Raw genomic sequence first — 6,000 nt, 5'->3', positions numbered from 1 at the left:
AATGTCACTGGATTAGTAAGGTTACACTTTTCTTTTAAGATATTTGGACTTGTGTTTGCTGCCACTGATTATAATCATAGGATTATTTCACTTATTTGTATAATGAATAGGAAGTCCAGAGTCATTATACAAATACATGGAATAATCAGTAGCAGCAAACACAAGTCCAAATATCTTATAAGATAGGAGTAATCTTACTAATCCAGTGACATATTGTGATAGCAAATATGAGGTGAGCAGGTCCAAAATAGTATTGAAATAATATACAATTAAGTCTGAGTTGTATATGATGCAATTCAATATTCTCACTCAAGGAAAAGGATGTTTAAAGAAATAAAATTATATTATTGACATGATGCCTGCCATACCTGGGGGCAGAGGAGTGTAGGCGGAGCATTAGGCTGCAGTCACACACTTATTAGCATTGGTGCTTGTCGGGCCAGTTGTATTAAGTGTGGTCGGTGGCCTGCGGTCTGTCCAAATGTCCTGAACTGCCGGTAGCAGTGTGACCACTTTATAGGGGTGCCAGACTGATTTGCCTCCTGGATCTTGCCCTCAGGCCCAATTCGCCCCATAAGATTGGCACTATATTAAAAGTGTAGCGCAAGCTGGCGGGGACCCTTTTCATGCGGGAGCCAGGAGGAGACAGATTTTTTTTTTTTTTCAGGGTGCAGCTTTTTTGCTGCCCCTCTGCAAAGTGCTGCCCTAGGCCAGGGCCCTGTCGGCCTAGGCCAAGGTACAGCACTGGGTAGGTCTATACCTTTGAGTCTTTGGTTGCTGATTGTAGGTCTATGGGATCTTCAGAGTATAGGGCTGTATAATAATTGGTAAGGGGGGTGCTGATCTCAGAGGGCGGGTTAGTGATGGTTCCTTTAGGGGTACGCAGGGCTCCTATATGGGTTGGTTGATGTTGGCCTGAGCATAATTTTGCCAATAATTTGCCAGCTTTATTTCCATATCTATGGAAGTATAGTTTGGAATAAGAGTTTTTCAAGAGTTCTTCTTGGGTGGCCCAATGGTCAGCAGGTTCCCGCAAAATGCCCTACCCCTACATCGCGTGAGCAATCGTAAAGGCATGCGCCCATTCGCCAGCGGGGAAGCTGATCTGCAGGGCCAGTGGCTGTGATTGCCGCCGGGCACCTGCAATGGCTCCCCATGTAGAGAGAACGGTGGTCTGTCGTTGTAAACACAGCAGACCGTTGTTCTCTCAGTAATCATTACAGAGCTCCTGTGTTCCTCCTATTTAGGATAACAGGTCTCTGTGTTGATTCCATAAGCCCATCCCCCTCACAGTTAGAAAACACCCCCTAGGCATACACTTAACCCTATGATTGCCACTGGTGTTAACCCCTTCCCTACCAGTGTCATTATTACAGTAACAGTGCATATTTTTAGCACTGATTACTGTAGTAATGTCACTGGTCCCCCCAAAAGTGTCAAAAAATGTCAGTTAGGAGTCCGATCTGTCCACTGCATCGCAGTCCTGCTAAAACTCGCAGATCGCCACCATTACTAGTAAAATAAATAAATAAAAATGACTGAAATCTTTCCCCTTGTTTGTAGACGTGATAACTTTTGCGCAAACCCATCAAAATACACTTATTGGGATATTTTCTTTACCAAAAATATGTAGCAGAATAAAGATTGGCCTAAAATGATGAACAAATTTTATGTTTAAACATTTTTTAATTGGGAATGTTCTATAGCAGAATTTTTTTTTTTTCAGAATTGTCATTTTATTTTTTTGTTTATAGTGCAAAAAATAAAAACTGCAGAGGTAATCAAATACCGCCAACCGCCAAAAGAAAGCTCTATTTGTGGGAAAAAAAGGGCATCAATTTTATTTCGGTACAGCATCGCATGACCACGCAATTGTCAGTTAAAATAACGCAGTGCCGAATTGCAAAAAAATGGCCTGGTCCTTAAGGGGGGAAATCTTCCGGTCTAGAAGTGGTTAAAAGCCCCAAACATCATATATTTTCTGAAAGCAGGGGCACTGGAGAATAAAATGGTGGTGGAATAAATTTTTCACGTCATGTAACATTAGCACAACTGTTTATCAGGTAATTTTAGTGCACACAACATATTACCCAAATATTTTGGTACATTTTTTTCTTGATAACTTTAAACTGTGTGCTTGTGAAATGGTGACAAACTACGGCACCCAAAATTGTCCATAGGGGACGCTTTAAAATCCTTTTCATGTCATCAGTGTAGAGGTAATTGTCAATGGGGGTCCTAGAACTATTGCTCACACTCCAGAATGCACAGTGATACCTAACAGGTATAACACAATTGTCTGACACATTTGTTTACATTGATATGTGTGTGTACATGGATGACTCAAAATGTTTTTTTATCGATTTACTCTATCTTTAATTTTTTTAAACTTTATTTTTCACTTATGTGACAGCATAATGTAACAATACAGGTCCTCTTTTATAAGACATTAAAGGTCTATTAGACCACCAAAGGTCCCCTCTGCGTCCCATTGAAGCTAATCAAGCATAAATCTAACTTGATCAGCTTCTTCCCCCGGCCACAATCCCCAGGGAATGACAACCCCGAAACCAAAAGTGTCAGGAAGCTTGTTGCTTCTGGGCATAGGCGTGCCCACAGGGTGTGCCAGGTGTGCCTGGGCACACCCTAATCACCCCTTGTGGTGCAGATTTCCCCCTGTTTAGACCCCTGATATTTCACCAAAGATCCCTAACTGGGCTAACAAAAAAAATAATATTGTAAAAAAGAATAAAAAAGAACAATAAAATTACAGACACCGATCTCTAACCTACTGAAGCCATAAGTATATACACACGGATATGTGTTTGAGCTTTGGGGTGCACACCCTAATGCAATAGGCTGCGCACACCTATGCTTCTGGGAACATTCACTGCAAAGATGATTAGTGAATGGATGTTTACTGACTGTGCTCGGTCCTCCTCAATTACAGCCCATGGTGATCCCTGGCACCCAAATAATGCAATAAAGCTTGGGATACATGGGGATGTTAGATGGGGGCCACACATTGGGGTGACAGGTTGCCATGGCCTTACTACTTCACTTCCACAAAAAAACTAAAAAACTGACAGTCAACTGAGCAAGTACACATACTATAAATGTCAATAATGTGTGTAAAAGCCTTAGGTGCTGCTGGCGTAAGCTTATGCTGGTGGCAGCAAAAGAGTTAAAGGGTGAGTTCTCTTTTATAGGAAAAATGAAAAGTTGAACTCTTTCAAATACACAGTATATACAGTATCTCACAAAAGTAAGTAAACCCCTCAAATTTATGTAAATCATTTATTGTATGTTTTCATGTGACAACACTGAAGAAATGACACTTTGCTACAATGTAAAGTAGTGATTGTACAGCTTGTATAACAGTGTAAATTTGCTGTCCCCTCCAAACAACTCACCTTGGACACAGGACCTATACCTATAGACACATATATATACAGTATATATATTTATATATACATACACACATACATATATATCTATATCTATATCTATATCTATATCTATATATATATATATATATATATATATATATATATACACATACATACATACATATATATATATACATACACACATATATATATATATATATATATATATATATATATATATATATATATATATATATGTAATTATTATTATTATATAGTATTTATATAGTGCCGACAGTTTACGCAGCGCTTTACAACTTGAGGGTAGACAGTACAAATACAATACACTCAATACAGAAGGAATCAGAGGACCCTGCTCGTTAGAGCTTACAATCTATATATATAGTCATTTATATGATATACTTACCCTTGCTTTGTTTGCACATGAAGGATTCCCAGACCTTGCTAAGGAGCAGCCAGTGACTGTATACAGTGCTGGGACAAGGTCTTCTATATAAAATATTTCCAAAAATGTGAGGGTTGTACTCACTTTTGTGAGATACTATATATAAAACATTTTTTCAATAGTTATTGGCACAGATGCCTTAGTTAGGACTCACACCCAGACACACTAGTTGTTGGCTGAATGCTAAAAAAAATACTGAGAGATGTGATGAAAGTAAAGTCAACAAAGGTACAAAGACTTCCAGGGCAGAGGGCTCATACGAGTTCTGGATGATGTGTAGAGCTGAAGATTGACACCTGCTGGTCAAACAAGGTTCCTGCAGATTTCTAACAGCTGTCGGCTGCCAAAAAAAAAAATGCAAAAGATAATTATAGATTACATTAAAATGCAAAAACGTGAAGGAGTTATATGCATTGTGTTTTTCCTCTTTCTTTTGTAATACTTCATCCATTTTATTGGTTATAGAGCTTAAAGCGGTTTTTGGTTCCACCTAAAACAAAAAAAAAATACATAAAAATACCCCCGGTACAGTCAGGGCTAGTGCATTCCACAATGGATAGCCTCTGATCTGTCCCGGGTTGCACTTACCTGCAAGAAGAAATACTTACCTTGAAAATGTCTTCTCCAGCGCTGCCATCTCAGGTGTGGGCAGCTTGAAGCCAGCACGATCCTCTTCTGCGTCCTCTTCAGTCCCACGATGCACTGCGCCGGCCCAGCCATAACTTCCGGTGCTGCAGAGTCATCCCTGCACAGCTTCTGGGCATGCCCAGAAGCTGTTTAGCAAGGTATGACGGCGCCTGCACCGGAACTGACGTCGGGGCCGGTGCAGGCGCATTGATTCCTGGGAGAGACGACGTTCAGCTCCCAGGAATCATTGCATGCCAGGAAGTGACGAATTACCGTGGCCGCCGAGGGGAGGAAGAGGAAGTAAGGTAAGTATATTATCTTCTAAACAAGGTAAGTAAAAAAAAAAAAAATTGTGATTATCCATTTGTTTTTCAGGTGACCTGGAGCAAGAAGATGGACGGAACTTTCATTTTAGGGTGGAACTCCGCTTTAATAACCAGGACAGGTTAAACCTATCTCCAGTGGCTAGAAAGGATTGAAAGGGAATTCTAATAATCCAGTACTTTCATTTACTGGTTATTGGTACTAGTAGTTTTCTGTTCACCCTGTCTGACTCTCTCATATAAATAAACCATAAAAAAACATTTTTCTAAAAGTTGAACTTTAAAGGTACAGGAAAGAACAGTATTACTTTAAAAACATTTCCAAATGTTTATTTCATAAATGTAGGTAATAAAAACTTAACAGATCACTAGTTACTAATCCTAAAATACCACAACTTTAGCTATTTGGCCATAAAATGTTCAACAAAATCTTTTTAATGATCCCTGGACAACACCCATCCCCCCCCCCCCCCATGTCCTCTTAGCCACAAAAGACAGACGTGTCGTATTGCAGTATCCCTCAAAACTTGCTCTGAAAGTGGTTGGAAATTTCCTGAAACAAAGAGGGCAATACTCCTGGCCATATAGTAGGTTCATTTTAATGCTTCTTCAACACATATTAACCAGCAATGTTTTTATCCTTAATGGTTCCCACAACCTCAAGGTGCAGGGGGTTGCGATGGGCACCTATTGTGCCCCACCATATGCCAACCTGTGTCTCAGAGGTAGGAACATAGTCTAAATTCCGATTACATCAATACTGTATACCTGCCCCATAATATGTTATACGCTGCTAAAAAGAATGAAAGGAACATTTTGAAAACAAATCAGATCTCAATGGGGAAAAATATCATGCTAGATGTCTATACTGATATGGACTGTGTAATGTGTTAGGAAGGAAAGGATGCCACATCGTTTGATGGAAATAAAAATGATCAACCTGCAGAGGACTGAATTCAAAGACACCCCGAAAATCAAAGTGAAAAATGATGCAACAGGCTAGTCATTTTGCTGAAATTTCATTACAGCAACTCAAAATGATACTCAGGAGTTTGTATGGCATTGTCATGCACCAGGAGGAACCCAGGACCCACTGCACCAACGTAGGGATGGAAAATTGGTCCAAGGATTTAATCCCGATGCCTAATGGCAGTCAGGGTGCCACTGTCTAGCCTGTAGAGGTTTGTGCGTCCCT

Source organism: Pelophylax lessonae (assembly GCF_965119305.1).
Source record: "Pelophylax lessonae genome assembly, chromosome: 6".
Lineage (NCBI taxonomy): Eukaryota > Metazoa > Chordata > Amphibia > Anura > Ranidae > Pelophylax > Pelophylax lessonae.
The sequence above is the reverse complement of the archived record's forward strand: the minus strand, read 5'-3'. Positions refer to the sequence as shown.